The 19,186-nt window shown below is 39.9% G+C and overlaps 1 pseudogene; it reads right to left on the bottom strand.

Moving 5' to 3' along the window:
- Positions 1 to 305: 305 nt before the first annotated feature.
- The window catches only part of LOC149121466 (vomeronasal type-2 receptor 116-like), a 67,078-nt pseudogene continuing 48,197 nt past the window's right edge, over positions 306 to 19,186 (bottom strand).

The following is a 19,186-nucleotide window of genomic DNA, read 5'->3' as shown; positions in this document are numbered from 1 at the left end:
GGGTCGAGGCTACAACCAACAACAGGGAGTCAGACCCAAGAATTTTACATGGATGGCCAGGACAAAGTTACATGAAGATTCACCACTTTCTCCAGGGCCCTAGGAATCAGTAGCCCAGGTCAGGAGCAAAAACCAGAGCCAGAAACTGATGCCATTCTCTCAGATCACTAGGCTAAACACCCAACCCACCAGTTACATTTAAAGGAAAAGTCAATTTCATTTCCTTCATATAGCTTAAATGCCACTTCAGTCTGGATTATCGGTCCTAAACTCTGAATATGTGACAGCTAAACAAGTGGAAATCTTTAGAATCCCTTAGAACTTACTCTTTTCTTTAAGTCTTTCAAAGAATTCTTTTCAGGCCTTATGAGAATAATGTAGCACTTGGGGAGGAAGATGCAGCCCAGGAGCCCTGCACTGGAGGCCAAGATGGAGAAGACCTCCACAGCCACCATGACCTTCCCCTTGGTGCTGTGGTAGACAGGCAGGAAGGTCACCCAGACACTGCAGAACACCAGCATGCTGAACGTCAGGAACTTGGCTTCATTGAACGTGTCTGGCAGGTTCCTGGCTAGGAAAGCCAAGGTGAAGCTTGCCAGGGCCAAGGAGCCCAGGTAGCCCGGGACACAGTAGAAGGCAGTGGCCGAGCCCTTGTTGCACACCAGGATGATGTGGCCATGCTCAGAGTGTGTATCTAACTCAGTGAAGGGAGGAGAGATTCCCAACCAGATGCTACAGAGAGCCAGTTGGATCAGGAAGCAGATGGGAATGAGGGAGTTAGAAACTCCTGATACCAGCAATCGCCTGATAGTTCTTCCAGGTTTTGTAAGCTTGAAGGCCAGAAGCACAGTGATGGTTTGGCCAGCACAGTAGAAACAGCCACTGTGAACACAAGGCCAATGCTATTTGCTGGAGGAGGCAGGTGGCTGTGTTGGGACGGCCAAGGAAGAGTAAGGAGCAGAGGAAGCACAGGAGGAGGGCGATGAGCAGGATGTAGCTGAGGGTCCTGTTATTGGCCTTGATGATGGGAGTGTCTCGGTGCTTCACAAAGACCCAGAGGACTGCAGCTGTGAGGACAGAGAAACACAGAGCCATGTAGGCTAAAGCCTTTATCTGAAACTATACTCAGGGCTGGCACTGTGATGCAATAAGTTAATCCTCCACCTGCGGTTCCGGCATCCCCTACAGGTGCCGGTTCTAGTCCCAGCTGCTCCTCTGCCAATCCACCTCTCTGCTATGGCCTGGGAAAGCTATACAAGATGGCCCAAGTCCTTGGGCCTCCACACCCACAGGAAAAAGCTCCTGGCTTTGGATCAATGCAGCTATGGCTGTTATGGCCATTTAGGAAGTGAAACAATGGAAGGAAGACCTTTCTCTCTGTCTCTTTTTCTGTCTGTAACTCTACCTTCCAAATAAATAAATAAAATATTTAAAAAAGAAACTATACTCAACACTACATTACTCATTAGAAACTCATTTCACATTTAAAGATACACATTCACTGAGAGTAAAGGATTGAAAAACATAATGGATACAAATAGAAAGAAAAAAGGATCATGAGTACATGTACTCATATCAGGTAAAAACAGATTTCAATCCAGAAATTAAAAAAAGAGATAAAGAAGATTATATATTAATAACAGGATTCATTCAGCTAAAAGACATAACAATACATATATATGCATATATACAATAAAAACCCAAATATGTAAGGCAAATATTATTATAAATAAATGGATAATTGCAATACAATAATAGTGATGCACTTCAATATCTCACTGTCATCAATGGACACATCATTTAGCCAGAAACTCCGCAAAGGTATTTAAGAGAGGCAGACCATGGAGCAAATGAACAACACAGGCATTGACAGAACATTGTAATTAAATACCACAAGAATACACATTCTCCTCATTAGCACACCAAACACTATCCAGGATAAACCACACATTGGGTGACAATCGGTTCTCAGAGTTTACATATACAACACTTTCTTAATCTACTCTTCGTTACTATTATGGATTGAGCTTCAATAAACATTACAATTCATGTATCACTTTCATAGGCCGACTAAGCCAGACACAGAAAGACAAATAACACATTTTCTCTCATATGTGAAAGTTAAGATATGCAGAGTATAAAAAATGTATGTATGTCATATTGTTTGGAGTATAAAATTATAAATATTGACTTCTCTGAATTACACCATCTATATAATATAGCCTTATTTCTACAGTTTATGATCATTGTCATGAGTCCCACATTATGTCATATTAATATACTGGCTTTAATAAATATAGTATGTGTGTATATGTAATATATATATATATATATATATAAATTTGGCAAACTGGTAAAAACTATTAAATCTAAAAAATGAACTATAGTTTTTAAAAATATCTTGAAGCAAGAAATGAAAACACAGCTTGTCAAATATATTTATTCTACCAAAAGTAGAATTAAGAAATTTCAGAAATAAATGCATACATTAAAATATAGAAAGATTTCAGATAAAACAATATAACAATGTATTTTCAAGGACTTAAAAAGCAAGAACAAACCAAACTCCAAATTAGAAGGAGGTGAAAAATCTGAACAAAAATAAGTAAAATTGAAACTAAAAAAATGCAAAAGATCAAGAAAACAAAAAACTGGTACTATGTACAGATAAACGAAACACAAAACTTTACTCAGGACAACAAAGGAAAAAGAGGAAAAACTCAAATAAAATTAGGGATGAAAGGGGAAACATCATAACTGATACCACAGAAACACAGAGAACCATGAGAAACTATTACAAACCACTCTATGTAAGCAAAATAGAAAACTTTACGGAAATGGAGAGGATCCTAGGTACATACAACTTGTCAAAATTACATCAAGAAGATATATAAGGGGCTGGCACTGTGGTGTAGCGGGTAAGGCCATCACCTGCAGTGCCAGCATCCCATATGAGCAGTGAATTGAGTCCTGGCTGCTCCACTTCCAATCAAGCTCTCTGTTATGGCCTGGGAAAGCAGTGGAAGATGGCCCAAGTGCTTGGGTCCCTGCACCGGAATAGAAGACCTGGAAGAAGCTCCTGGTCCCTGGCTTCAGATTGGCACAGCTCCAGCCATTGCGGCCATCTGTGGAGTGAGCCAAGAGATGGAAGACCTCTCTGTCTCTCTCTGCCTCTCTGTAACTCTGCCTTTCAAACAAATGAATAAATAAATGTTTTTTTTGAAAAGAAGATATATAAAACCTAAGATTGTTAAGCAAGTAATAACAATAAAGATGTAATGAAAAATCCTATCAAAGAAAAACCCAGGGCTCAATGTCTTCAAAACTGAATTCTATAGGACAGTTAAAGAAGAAATAACTCTGATTCTTCTCAACTGTTCCAAAATATTGAAAAGGATGGAACTCTACCAGCATCACTCTGATACCAAAATGAAACACAGATATAACAGAAGAAAAAAAAAACTACTGATCAATATACTTAAAAAACACAAGTGCAAAAATTTCCAACAAAATGTTAGCAAGCTGAATCCAACACTACAACAAAATACCATAAATTGTGATCAAGTGAGATTTAACCCAAGAATGCCAACTGGATTTAACATTCACAAATCACATATTGTTGTAAATCACATCAACAGAATGAAAAAAACTCAATGATCATTTAAATAGATGCAGAAAAATATTTGATAATATTCAACATTCATTCACAGTTTTTTTTTAACAAACTAGATACAGGAAGAACATACATCAAAATTGCAATGGCTCTACATTTAAAAAATAGCTAATATCATATTGAATGGGGAAAATCTGAAATCATTTTCCCTCAAACCTGGAAGAAGAAAATGACATTCAGTTTCAGCACTCTTAATCAATACAGTATCAGAAACAGCAGCAAGAGAATAGCAGAATGAAAAAGAAATAAAGAACATCAGAATTGGAAAGAAAAAAGTCAGATGTCCATGTTAGCAGATATCATGAGAAAAAAAAAAAACTACTCCACCAATAATCTATTATAATTGATAAATCAATTCAGTACATTCACAAGGCACAAAATCAACAAACAAAAACCAGCATTTCAATATACTAATAATTATCTTGTTAAATGGAAATCAAGAAATAAATCTCTTCTGTGTATAAAGTTAATTGAAAATGGATCTTAGTGGAGAATGTAACTGGGAATGGGAAAGTGAAGAAGAGGAGGGGTGGGAGTATGGGTGGGAGGGCGTGTATGGTGGGCAGAATCACTACATCCCTAAAGTTGAAATTTATAAAATGCATAAAGTTTGTAATCCATAAATAAAAAGTTTCTTTGAAAAAAAATAAAATAATGGTTCTCACTTAGGGAAAAAAAAAAAACACTACTTGGGATTCCTGCAACCTATAGCAGAGTGCCAGTGTTTGACCTATGGTCTGCTTCTGATTCCAGCTACCTGCTAATGCACACGCTGGGACACAGCAGTGATAGCTCAAATACTTGGGTCTCTGCCATCCTGGATTGAATTCTGAGCTGCTTCTGTGGCCTGGCCCAGACCGGCTATTGCTGGCATTTGAGAAGTAAACCAGTAGATGGAAGATATCACTTTCCTGTCTCTGTTTCTCTGCCTTTCAAAGAAAATGGAAATAAATAAAAATAATAAATAATAATTTTAAAAAGAAAGTAATCTCACTCACAGTAGCTTCAAAAATTAAATATTTAGGAATAAATTAACCTGAAAAGGTAAAGTTATCTAGAATGCAAATAATAGTGAAATTTATTAAACATTTATGAGAGGCATCATTACAGACACACAAAAAATGGAAGGATGTCTCTTGTTCATGGATTAGAACAATTAGCTGTGTTAAAATGCTATCTAAAGATTCATCGAAATCCCCATTAAAATTCTAGTGACTGAAAAAAGTAAAAGAGGAACAATAAAGAAAGGAAGAAAAAAAAGAAACAAAGAGAAAGAATTCTAGTGACATTATTTATAGATTTAGAAAAACAGGGGCTGGCACTGAGGCTCTGGCATCCCATATGGGCGCCGGTTCTAGTCCTGAATGCTTCTCTCCCAATCCAGCTCTCTGTTGTGGTCTGGGAAAGCAGTGCAAGATGGCCCAGGTCCTTGGGCTCCTGCACCCATGTGGGAGACCTGGAGGAAGCTCCTGCCTCCTGGCTTTGGATCGGCACAGCTCCTGCCATTGTGGCCATCTGAGGAGTGAACCATCGGATGGAAGACCTCTCTCTCTCTCTCTCTCTCTCTCTGCCTCTCCTCTTTCTGTATAACTCTGACTTTCAAATAAAGAAAAAAAAGAAAAGAAAAACAGTCTTAAATTTCATATGAAAGCACAAAAGACTGAGAATAGAACAGGAATTTTAAGAAGAAAAATGGCTTCCATTTGTGTACGGAGTCAACAGCTCTGAGACTGGGCAGAGACAGAAAGACCTTCCCACCTGCTGGCTCACTGCCCAGGGGCCTGCAGCAGCTGTGACTAGGCTAGGCTAGAGCCAGCACCCAAAAGCTGTATTTGCATCTACACAGATAGTCATGGGAGTCAGTACTTGGATCATCATCTCGCAGGATGAACATCAGCAGGAAGATGGACCAGGTGGAATAACCAGGCTCTAACAAGGTGTCCTGAAGAAAGGGCCTCTGCTGTGGCCAGGGATTGCAGTGGAGGATGGCCCAAGTGCTTGGGCCCTGCACCCCATGGGAGACCAGGATAAGTACCTGGCTCCTGCCATCGGATCAGCGCAGTGCACCGGCTGCAGCACGCTGGCCGCAGCAGACATTGGAGGGTGAACCAATGGCAAAGGAAGACCTTTCTCTCTGTCTCTCTCTCTCTATCACTGTCCACTCTGCTGAAAAGCTCATGACAGTATTTCAGGCATGGAAAGCCAAGACACTCTGGCAAAAGATCTCTGCGAGTGAGATGACAGTGGAAAGAACAGGTCATCAAAGAAGGAGGTACCTTTCTCTGAAGGGAGGAGAGAACCTCCACTTTGACTATGACCTTGTCTAAACAAGATAAGAGTCGGAGAACTCAGAGGGCTTCCATAGCCTTAGAAACTCATGACTGCAGCATAGGGAGATTACTGATGCCATAGACAGGAGTGTCAATTGGTAAAGTCAACAACAGGAGTCACTGTGCACTTACTCCTCATGTAGGATCTCTATCCTTAATGTGCTGTACATTGAGATTTAATGCTATAACGAGTACTCAAACAATATATTTCACTTTGTGTTTCTATGGGGGTGCAAACTGTTGAAATCCTTACTTAATGCATACTAAACTGATCCTCTGTAAAAAAAAAAAAAAAAAAAAAAAAGAAATTATCAATTCCCAACTTGACTCTCACTGGGATTAAACATGACAATAGGTCTGATCTGATTTCATCATCATTTAAAAAAATCATGTATTATTTTTCACTTTATGTTTCTGTGTGGGAGCAAACTGTTGAAATCCATACTTAATGTATACTAAGCTGATCTTCTGTATATTAAGATAATCGAAAATGAATCTTGATGTGAATGGAAGGGGAGAGGGAGTGGGAAAGCGGAGGGTTGTGGGTGGGAGGGACGGTATGGGGGGGAAGCCATTGTAATCCATAAGTCGTACTTTGGAAATTTATATGCATTAAATAAAAGTTTTAAAAAAATAAATAAATAAATAAAAAGAAAGAAAGGGGACGTGCTCCCGAGATTTTGCACGAGGAAGCTCTCCTGGATCGAGTGGCTGTGAATCGAAGGACCTACTGGGAGAACAAGGTCGCCCACTGTGTGGAAGCCGAGCCGCGGGAGCTGCGGTAGCCGCAGGGTCTGCACACCAGTGCAGGAAGGGGAGTGCTTGTCACACAGATGCCAGCGGGGAGAGTTGGGACATCCAGGGCTCCCAGTCCACACATCGGCGCTGGAAGGGGAGGTGAGCTCAATAACCCGAGACATTGGTGGGGAAACGGGGGTCAGAATCTACAGGGGAGCCGGAAAGTGCAGCAGACTCACTACCAGAAAGAAGGAAAAAAAAAAAAAGGTGGGGGGTTTCTCTCTCCGCCAACCTTGCAAAGGTTGAAAGGCTGCAAGGCTTGAGTTTGCAAGAGACAAAGAGCAGGCCCCCTCTCTGGATTTACATAACAACAGGGGAGAGCTAAGGAACTGAGTCACTACAATTCAGTAGCCTAGGCAACCCAGTGGGAGTCCAGAGGAGAAACGGAGCCTACACAGACTCTTTGGGTAGAAGCCAGAGACTGGAAGCTAAATACCATCAATTCTGCACAGCCGTGCCGTGCGGTATTACTTACCCCTGAATAAATAAAATAAATAAATAAATAAATAAATAGAGATTTACCACGCATAACCTGAGGGTGTCACCTTTGCAAACCCGTAACCCAGAAGAACCAAGCAGAGCTCTCAGGCCACACCCATCTCAAGCCTCCAAGGCTCCTCCAACAGCAGGCAGTACACTTAACACAGACATAGTATAAAATAAAAAAAAAATAATAAAAAAAAAAACGTACAGTGACGAAAGAAGAATTAACTATGCCAAGAAACAAACACAGAAATCGAGGGAACAAGATCAACGATGGCACTATGATGCCTCCAAATAAACAAAACACCCCAAGCCAAGATTATGAAGACGATGAGATAGAAGAAATGCAAGATACAGATTTCAAAAAATTTATGATAAGATCATTTAGAAGTTTTCAAAAGCAAATCCTTGAACTACAGAAATCCTTATTGGACAGGATTGAAAATCTCTCTCATGAAAATGAAATTTTAAGGAAGAATCAAAATGAAACGCAGAAACTAGTAGAACAGGAAAGTGTGATAGTGAAGAGAAATCAAAATGAAATGAAGAGCTCAATAGATCAAATGACAAACACACTAGAAAGCCTTAAAAACAGAATGGGTGAGGCAGAAGAGAGAATATCGGACTTAGAAGATAGAGCACAGGAAAACATACAGTCAAACCAAAGAAAAGAAGAGGAAATTAGAAATTTAAAAAATATTGTTGGGAATCTACAGGATACTATTTAAAAAAACCAACATTCGAGTTCTAGGAGTTCCTGAAGGCATGGAGAGAGAGAAAGGATTAGAAGGCCTTTTTAGTGAGATACTAGCAGAGAACTTTCCAGGTTTGGAGAAGGACAGAGACATCCTAGTACAGGAAGCTCACAGAACCCCCAATAAACATGACCAAAAGAGATCCTCACCACGACACGTTGTAATTAAACTCACCACAGTGAAACATAAAGAAAAGATCCTAAAATGTGCAAGAGAGAAATGTCAGATTACTCTCAGAGGATCTCCAATCAGACTCACAGCAGACTTCTCATCAGAAACACTACAGGCTAGGAGGGAATGGCGAGACATAGCACAGGTGCTAAGAGAGAAAAATTGCCAGCCCAGAATATTATATCCTGCAAAGCTCTCATTTGTGAATGAAGGTGAAATAAAGACCTTTCATAGCAAACAGAAATTGAAAGACTTTGCGGCCACTCATCTGGCCCTGCAAAAGATGCTTAAAGATGTGCTGCACTCAGAAACACAAAAACACGGCCATCAATATGAAAGAAGGGAAAGGAAGAACACCTACCAGTAAAAGAGCATGGGAAGCTCAAAGCATATACTAGAAAATACCTCCGGGAAAATGCAGGGCAAAGTCACTATGTATCAATAGACACATTAAACATTAATGTCTGAATTCATCAGTTAAAAGACACAAATTGGCTGATTGGCTCAAAGAACACAACCCATCTATTTGTTGCCTACAAGAAACACATCTCTCTAACAAAGATGCATGCAGACTGAAAGTGAAAGCTTGGAAAAAGATATTCCATGCCAACAGAAACCCAAAAAAAAGCAGGTGTAGCCATATTAATATCAGACAAAATAAACTTTAATACAAAAACTGTTAAGAGAGACAAAGAGGGACACTATATAATGATTAAGGGATCAATTCAATAGGAAGATGGAACTATTATAAATGTATATGCACCTAATTACAGGGCACCGGTCTATTTAAAAGATATGTTAAGGGACTTAAAGGGAGATTTAGATTCCAATACAATAGTACTGGGGGACTTCAATACTCCACTCTCAGAAATAGACAGATCATCCGGACAGAAGATCAACAAGGAAACAGCAGATTTAATCGACACTATAGCCCAAATGGATCTAACAAATATCTACAGAACTTTCAATCCTACATCTAAAGACTTCACATTCTTCTCAGCAGTGCATGGAACCTTCTCTAGGACTGATCACATACTAGGCCATAAAGCAAGTCTCAGCAAATTTAAAAGAATTAGAATCATACCATGCAGCTTCTCAGACCACAGCGGAATGAAGCTGGAAATTAGCAACTCAGCAAACCCCAGAAAGTATGCAAACACATGGAGACTGAACAACATGCTCCTGAATGAACACTGGGTCATTCAAGAAATCAAAAGAGAAATCAAAAACTTTCTGGAAGTAAATGAAGATAACAACACAACATATCAAACTTATGGGATACAGCAAAAGCAGTATTGAAAGCAAGTTTATAGCAATAGGTGCCTATATCAAGAAATTGGAAAGGCACCAAATAAATGAGCTTTCAGCGCATATCAAGGACCTAGAAAAACTGCAGCAAACCAAACCCAAATGTAGTAGGAGAAGAGAAATAATTAAAATCAGAGAAGAAATTAACAGGATTGAATCCAAAAAAACACTATGAAAAATCAGCCAAGCGAGGGGCTGGTTTTTTGAAAAAAATAAACAAAATTGACACCCCATTGGCCCAACTAACTAAAAAAAGAAGAGAAAAGACCCAAATCAATAAAATCAGAGATGAAAAAAGAAACGTAACAACAGACACCACAGAAAAAAAAAGAATCATCAGAAATTACTACAAGGACCTGTATGCCAGCAAACAGGAAAACCTATCAGCAAAGGATAGATTCCTGGACACATGCAATTTACCAAAATTGAACCATGAAGACATAGAAAACCTAAATAGACCCATAACTGAAACAGTAATTAAAATAGTAATAAAGGCCCTCCCAACAAAGAAAAGCCCAGGACAAGATGGATTCACTGCTGAATTCTACCAGACATTTAAAGAACTCACTCCAATTCTTCTCAAACTATTCAGAACAATCGAAAAAGAGGGAATCCTCCCAAATTCTTTCTATGAAGCCAGCATCACCTTAATCCCTAAGCCAGAGAAAGATGTAGCACTGAAAGAAAATTATAGACCAATATCCCTGATGAACATAGAAGCAAAAATCCTCAATAAAATTCTCACCAATAGAATACAACAACACATCAGGAAAATCATCCACCCAGAACAAGTGGGATTCATCCCTGGTATGCAGGGATGGTTCAATATTCGCAAATCAATCAATGTGATTCACCACATTAACAGACTGCAAAAGAAAAACTTTATGATTATCTCAATTGATGCAGAGAAAGCATTTGATAAAATTCAACACCCTTTCATGATGAAAACTCTAAGCAAATTGGGTATAGAAGGAACATTCCTCAATATAATCAAAGCAATTTCTAAAAAACCCACAGCCAGCATCCTATTGAATGGGGAAAAGTTGGAAACATTTCCACTAAATCTGGCACCAGGCAGGGATGCCCACTCTCACCACTGCTATTTAACATAGTTCTGGAAGTTTTAGCCAGAGCCATCAGACAAGAAAAAGAAATTAAAGGAATACAAATTGAAAAGGAAGAAGTCAAACTATCCCTCTTTGCAGATGATATGATTCTTTACTTAGAGGATCTAAAGAACTCTACTAAGAGACTATTGGAACTCATAGAGGAGTTTGGCAAAGTGGCAGGATATAAAATCAATGCACAAAAATCAACAGCCTTTGTATATACAGGCAATGCCACGGCTGAGAAAGAACTGCTAAGATCAATCCCATTCACAATAGCTACAAAAACAATCAAATACCTTCCAATAAACTTAACCAAGGACATTAAAGATCTCTACGATGAAAATTACAAAACCTTAAAGAAAGAAATAGAAGAGGATACCAAAAAATGGAAAAATATTCCATGCTCATGGATTGGAAGAATCAACATCATCAAAATGTCCATTCTCCCAAAAGGAATTTATACATTCAATGCAATTCCAATCACCATACCAAAGACATTCTTCTCAGATCTAGAAAAAATGATGCTGAAATTCATATGGAGGCACAAGAGACCTCGAATAGCTAAAGCAATCTTGTACAACAAAAACAAAACCGGGGGCATCTCAATACCAGGTTTCAGGACATACTACAGGGCAGTTGTAATCAAAACAGCATGGTACTGGTACAGAAACAGATGGATAGACCAATGGAACAGAATTGAAACACCAAATCAACCCAAACATCTACAGCCAACTTATATTTGATCAAGGATCTAAAACCAATTCCTGGAGCAAGGAGAGTCTATTCAATAAATGGTGCTGGGAAAACTGGATTTCCACGTGCAGAAGCATGAAGCAAGACCCCTACCTTACACCTTACACAAAAATCCACTCAACGTGGATTAAATACCTAAATCTACGACCTGACACCATCAAGTTACTAGAGAACATTGGAGAAACCCTTCAAGATATTGGCACAGGCAAAGAATTTCTGGAAAAGACCCGGGAGGCACAGGCAGTCAAAGCCAAAATCAACTATAAGGATTGCATCAAATTGAGAAGTTTCTGTACTGCAAAAGAAACAGTCAGGAGAGTGAAGAGTCAACCGACAGAATGGGAAAAAATATTTGCAAACTATGCAACAGATAAAGGGGTAATAACCAGAATCTACAAAGACATCAAGAAACTCCACAAAAACAAAACAAACAACCCACTTAAGAGATGGGCCAAGGACCTCAATAGACATTTTTCAAAAGAGGAAATCCAAAGGGCCAACAGGCACATGAAAAAATGTTCAAGATCACTAGCAATCAGGGAAATGCAAATCAAAACCACAATGAGGTTTCACCTCACCCCGGTTAGAATGGCTCACATACAGAAATCTACCAACAACAGATGCTGGCGAGGATGTGGGGAAAAAGGGCCACTAACCCACTGTTGGTGGGAATGCAAACTGGTCAAGCCACTATGGAAGTCAGTCTGGAGATTCCTCAGAAACCTGAATATAACCCTACCATTCAACCCAGCCATCCCACTCCTTGGAATTTATCCAAAGGAATTTAAATTGGCAAACAAAAAAGCTGTCTGCACCCTAATGTTTATCGCAGCACAATTCACAATAGCCAAGACCTGGAACCAACCTAAATGCCCATCAACGGTAGACTCAATAAAGAAATTATGGGATATGTATTCTTTAGAATACTATACTGCTGTAAGAAACAACAAAATCCAGTCATTTGCAACAAAATGGAGGAATCTGGAACACATCATGCTGAGTGAAATAAGCCAGTCCCAAAGGGACAAATACCATATGTTCTCCGTGATCGGTGACAACTGACTGAACACCAAAAAGGAAACCTCCTGAAGTGAAATGGACACTATGAGAAATGGTGACTTGATCAGCATAGCCCTGACTGTTAATGAACAACTTAATACATTATCCCTCTTAGTAGTTTTTTTTTGCCTGTTCTACTTAATATGACTGGCTTAATTCTGTAATTATCACACAGTTATTCTTAAGTGTTGAAAATTAACTGAAATGTGAACCCTGTTAAACATAAGAGTGGGAATAAGAGAGGGAAGAGATGTATAATTTGGGACATGCTCAAGCTGACTTGCCCCAAATGGTAGAGTTAGAAACATACCAGGGGATTCCAATTCAATCCCATCAAGGTGGCATGTACCAATGCCATCTCACTAGTTCAAGTGATCAATTTCAGTTCACAATTGATCATAATGAAAGGACTAAGAGTCAAAGGGAGCACATAAACAAGTCTAGTACCTGCTAACACTAACCGACAGAATAAATAAAGGGGAGAGTGATCCAACATGGGAAGCGAGATACTCAGCAGACTTATAGAATGGCAGATGTCCTAAATAGCACTCTGGCCTCAGAATCAGCCCTAAAGGCATTCGGATCTGGCTGAAAAGCCCATGAGAGTATTTCAGGCATGGAAAGCCAAGACACTCTGGCAAAAGATCTCTGTGAGTGAGATCCCAGTTGAAAGAACAGGTCTTCAAAAAGGAGGTACCTTTCTCTGAAGGGAGGAGAGAACCTCCACTTTGACTATGACCTTGTCTAAACAAGATGAGGCGGAGAACTCAGAGGGCTTCCATAGCCTTGGAAACCCATGACTGGAGCATAGGGAGATTACTGATGCCATAGACAGGAGTCTCAATTTGTAAAGTCAACAACAGGAGTCACTGTGCACTTACTCCTCATGTAGGATCTCTGTCCTTAGTGTGCTGTTCATTGAGATTTAATGCTATAACGAATACTCAAACAGTATTTTTCACTTTGTGTTTCTATGGGGGTGAAAACTGTTGAAATCTTTACTTAAAGCATACTAAACTGATCCTCTGTAAAAAAAAAAAAGATTGTAAATTCCCAACTTGACTCTCACTGGGATTAAACATGACAAAAGTCTGATCTGATTTCATCATCATTTAAAAAATCATCTATCATTTTTCACTTTATGTTTCTATTTGGGAGCAAACTGTTGAAATCTTTACTTAATGTATACTAAGCTGATCTTCTGTATATTAAGATAATCGAAAATGAATCTGGATGTGAATGGAAGGGGAGAGGGAGTGGGAAAGGGGAGGGTTGTGGTTGGGAGGGACATTATGTGGGGGAAGCCATTGTAATCCATAAGTCGTACTTTGGGAATTTATATTCATTAAATGAAAGTTAAAAAAAAAAAAAACTCAAATTGGAGGCATTACTATTCTTAAAGGAATTATTTTCTTCTGATTCCACTTACAAATCTTGATGCAACCATTTCACATAATAACGAATGCAATATAGTATAGTGTCAGTTTATGATATATACATGTTTTAGAATATTCATTTGGTGCAACTAAAGTGAATAACAGTGCATGTTTATCAAACATTTTAGAAACAAAGGACAACTTTTAAAAACCAATGATAAAGTAAGATTGAATCTGGAAACTAATTTCTGGAGGCAAAAGAATATTTATTGTTGCTCCACTTGGGAATTTTTTTCTGATTGTTTAAATTATAGAAAATGCCAATGGTACAAATAATACCCAGAACATTGAGGAACAAATAATACTCCTTGCCTGCTATGAGCCACCAGAAAGATATTCATTTCAAAGGCAGACTTAGATATTAAGATATTATGATGATAACAGTATACTATGTACTGCTATAAGCTCTTCCCTGGATAAAATGTGAAAATAATATGCAGCCAAAAACCCAGTCAAAAAGATCACAAAGACATGAATCAGTTTACAGAAAATGTCCAGAATAGACTGCTCCACAGAGACCAAGGATGGATTAGTGTTATCCAGCGCAGGAGGGAAGGTCAGAGGGATGGGGATGCACTGAAAACAGGTATTTAGATTTTGAAGGGGAGATGAACGTCTCCTAGTTAACAAGCAAGTATTTGGCAATAAGCACTGAAAGTTTTATGAAACGGCATACCTCGTGTCCTATTAATTAGCCCAATTATCTGAGTAAGAAAAATATGCAAGCTTTATTAACTAAAAATGATCATTATATATTACTCAAAATCACACACAATTAATGATTTCCTAAATATGCACATTGAGTAAACAGGTGTGTATTATTAACATAAAATAAAACTTGGTTGGCATGGAAACAGTAACACTATCCATCAGTTATAGGGAAATACATTCATGATATATTGTTAGGTATGGAAGTGTAATTGAGGAGAAACTGAGTCTGTCTGCCTATAACAGGGCTTACCTTGGTTGAGGCCTAGAACATTCTAGGACACAACAAGCACATGATGGTTGACACTCTTCAGCACACAGGGAGGGTGGCCAGACATGTTTTGGGCTGGAGGACATAAGGCAGAGTGCAGAGTTTGGCCTCTAAACTTGTGGCATAAACAGAACTCTCCTCTGGGACTCATGAACAAGGCAGGTCCTCACTATCCCTACACAGAGCCCCACCACTGGCAGAATGCAAACAGAAATCAGCTGCCACCTAAGCAGAGAATCCACAAGCATGAAACATTTTCCATCACATGTGCCATTTCACATTGGGACTAGCAATGAAGAAAATACAAAGAGGTAAGGAAACTCAAAGTGAAACAGTGAAAAAGAACGGAAGTATTTAACAGTACATGTTAGAAGTAATTACAAGGCGTGATTCTGACCCAAAGATCAGCACCCCCACTTTCTCACTAGCACAACACTACCTGCGGAGGTAGTAGGTGCTATACACGAGAAAGAACTGACAAGGACAGACTCACATCATTTAAACAAATTGCACACTGCAAAACTCTCCTATCACATGAGCATGTGGATCTCTGGGGCAATTGAGAAGCAAACTCCTCTGCTGGCACCAACAAGGTGTGTAGACACAGGCCTTTTATTAAACCCCTCCTTAAGCACCAATGCAGTGACTGAGTTACCAGACACACCACTAATGCAAAGCTCAGAATTCACACAGTTTCTGCATTGTTTCTGGAGAAGAAAATATCAGATTTTGAGAAGAAGCCATTAACTATGTATGGGAAATTATTTCCCTTGCTTCTGATGTTCAGGATCAGGGTTCAAATGCCTCCAGTGTAGTAGGACTTAATTATTGATCTGTGAGGGTACCGGGTCTGCCTCATGGCTTCAAGTCACAAGCAAAATGAGTATTGTCCTTGTCGGCAGTGGCTACCTAGACTAAGGCCCTCCCAACATTGACCTCAGGACATAGTCTTAGGACTCCTGTGTGCTTTCTTCACAGGTGCTAGCAATAGGGGACCTGAGGTCCCAACCATCTCACTGACTCCAAGAACAGAACCCCAGGGCTTAATTACAGAGACCTGGCCAATGGAGTAGGCACAAAAATTGTGATGCCTCTCCTATGTCTCTGAAGGAGTCAGAAAGCAAATGGAAATGAAAGGTAGTGAAATGCTAAAGAAAGGAGAGGACCTTAGCTTTCATGGAACTGTGTTTCTGCCATTCTTAGAAGAATTATCAGAACTCGCAAGAGGTGTTGAACACACGCAGACATGAACATATACTCAAATGCAGGCATAACAACACTTAACAGCTAGAGAATATCTAAAATATAGTGGATAAGATTGAAATTGACATTTTGAAATTTGATGGCTATTTACAGCCCTTGGATTACTGTTGAGGAACAGTGTTTTTTCCCTCATCTTATTTGCTTACTGTAGGGTTAATCTTATAAGGGAAAAGTAAATTGAAAATAGATTTGTAAAATTAGGAGTAGGAATAGGAAAGGAAGAAGGGTGAGGGCAGAGGAGGGAGGGAAGGATTATTATTCCTGATTCTGTATATATGAAAGCAATGAAATATGTGTACCTTAAATAAAACTTAAAAAAACACATATACACACACCTTGAACTTACCAAGATGCCACCATGTTATACTCAGGCTTGAGTAAAAAGGATAACCGGATCATGTCTCTTTCTGGTTCCATGTAGTACAGGGGAAAAAACACTCCCAGCAGTAGGTCTCCATCTCTGAAGACACTTGGCTTCAGATACTCATGGCAGTTCTCAACAATTCTGTCCTGTGAATTAGATAAAGCCTGCAGGAGTAGGTAGAGAAAAATCAGAGGCAATGACATGTCACTGTCTCCCCAAACTATAGTGAGAGCCTTAAGTCTCAGCTGAGAGGAGGAGACACAGAGCTGGATCAGGTCTGAGGGCTCATCAATCAGCAGTGACAGTGGAGCTCTGTGTAGAGCACAGCTGACTCCAGGTATTGACGTGTGCCCTCTGCCTGTAGGAACCTGTGTGCCAGTCTGGTGAGCTAGACCAGAGCACAGCTAGAAGCAGAATGCAGAGTTCAAAGCAAGACACAGTGCTGAGACCTGGCTCTGAGTGTCCTGTAATCAGAGCTGCTCTGGGTTCCCTGTAATTTCAATGCTTCCCATTTGTCTCATCCAGAAACTCAGGGGATCCACCTGCCTGAGGCTCTGCACCTGTTGTCCTCCATTATGGGGGAAAACCCTTTGGAAAAACATGTTTTGCACTTGTCTACCTCCTTTGCCTTTAGGGTTACATCATAGTCCAACAAGGCTATGGCAATCATAGCATCTTGGTACAGAAGCTCTGTTAAATAGTATGCACAGTGGCCAAGGGTTTTGTGAATAGACAGCTTTGAGGAATTTGGCAGGGTTAGAAAAAGTTGGTGTTGGAATAACCAAAACACCCAGCTGCATCTTCCCACATGATGCTGTAGACATTAAGTGAAGGGCTGACATCAGTCACAGATGACTTCGGACACCACAGGAATGTTCATCATTATCGTGCCCAATGTCACTCCCAGGGCCACGGTATCCTGCTGCCAAAAAAATGGGCTTCCTTATTAATAAGTGAATAAGCCCTGCGCTCGTGGCTCACTAGGCTAATCCTCCACCTTGTGGCGCTGGCACACAGGGTTCTAGTCCCAGTCAGGATGCTGGATTCTGTCCCTGTTGCCCCTCTTCCAGGCCAGCTCTCTGCTGTGGCCAGGGAGTGCAGTGGAGGATGGCCCAAGTGCTTGGGCCCTGCACCCCATGGGAGACCAGGATAAGTACCTGGCTCCTGCCATCGGATCAGCGTGGTGCACTGGCCACAGCACGCTGGCTGCGGCGGCCATTGGAGGGTGAACCAACGGCAAAGGAAGACCTTTCTCTCTGTCTCTCTCTCTCACTGTCCACTCTGCCTGTCAAAAAAAAAATTAAAAATTAATAAGTTAATAAGCCATATTCTAGAGAGAGGAAGTACTCTGTCCTCCACACCTACTCCTCCCCCACAGCTGAGCTCCCCACCCATCATCCTGATGCCCTCCACATAGAGAATGCTTGAATCACTAAGCTCTCAGCATCAGTGATTTCAATATGACAACAGAAAGAAACTGTGTTGGTTCTCAATCACTTATTTTCTGTTGTCATATCTATTTTCTCCCACTTTTCAGAGACAATAGAATGTCCTACATGTGTATTTTCATTTTGAAATTCATAACTTTAAATTATGTAGATGTATGTCTACCACAGAATGATTTGATACCTGTACACAATGTTGAGTGGTATAATACAACTGTTTTGTGTTTCAGCTTTACTTCATTGCCTTATTTTTTCTTGTGTTGACCACACTTAAAAGTCTACTATGTCAACACTTTCTTAAGTATACAACATGTTGTTCACTGAGTTATCTCATGATTTGTGACAGTTCACTTGAACTCCTTGGTCTTGCCTAATTTTGACTGCTGTGATGAACAGGTTCTGAGTTTCCCACTTCCTAGTGTTTTAATCACAAAGCTCTATTTATTTTTTTCAAAAAATATTTATTTATATTAAAGTCAGAGTTACACAGAGAGAGAAAGAAAGGCAGACAGAGAGAGAGGTCTTCCATCAGCTGGTTCACTCCCCATATGTCCACAACGGTTAGAGCTGTTCCAATCAGAAGCCAGGAGCCAGAAGCCAGGAGATTCTTCTGGATCTCCCAGGTGGGTGCAGGGGCCCAAGGACTTGGGACATCTTCTACTGCTTTCTCAGGCCATAGCAGAGAGCTTGATTGGAAGTGGGGAGCCAGGACTCTAACCGGCATCCATATGGGATGCTGGCACTACGGGCAGCAGCTTTACCAGCTATGCCACAGCAACAGCCCCAAAAGCTCTCTTTCTGAAGTTGACTTTGGACACCAGACCTAGGGGTGAGGAGGGGATATATTTATTTTTTGTGTGTGTTTGATGTATTTCATGCATCCAAATATCCTCAAGACTCATCCATGTTGTCAAGTAATAAGATTTTCCTTATTGTTAGGATTGGATAATATTGCATTGTATGTACAGACCACATTGTCCTTATACATTTATCTGTTGATGGACACTTAGGTTGATTCCACACTTGGAACTTTTGCATACTGTTGCAATGAACATGGGAGTGCAGATGTCTCTTTCACATGCAAATTCCAAATCCTTTAGATATATAATTACAGGTAGCACTGGGACTGCTGGGTAATATGAAGGTTCTATTTCTCATCATACAATTTTCATTATATTTATACTAATTTACCTTTCTACCTTCATCCTTGTTAACATTTATTTCTTCTATGTTTTTTAACTTTTTATTTTATTTATTTGA

This window comes from Oryctolagus cuniculus, chromosome 16 (genome assembly GCF_051225735.1).
Source record: "Oryctolagus cuniculus isolate XC-2025 breed Fujian yellow rabbit chromosome 16, ASM5122573v1, whole genome shotgun sequence".
In the NCBI taxonomy this organism is placed as follows: Eukaryota; Metazoa; Chordata; class Mammalia; order Lagomorpha; family Leporidae; genus Oryctolagus; species Oryctolagus cuniculus.
Note: the sequence above shows the minus strand (reverse complement) of the source record. Positions and strands in the feature narration are given on the sequence as shown.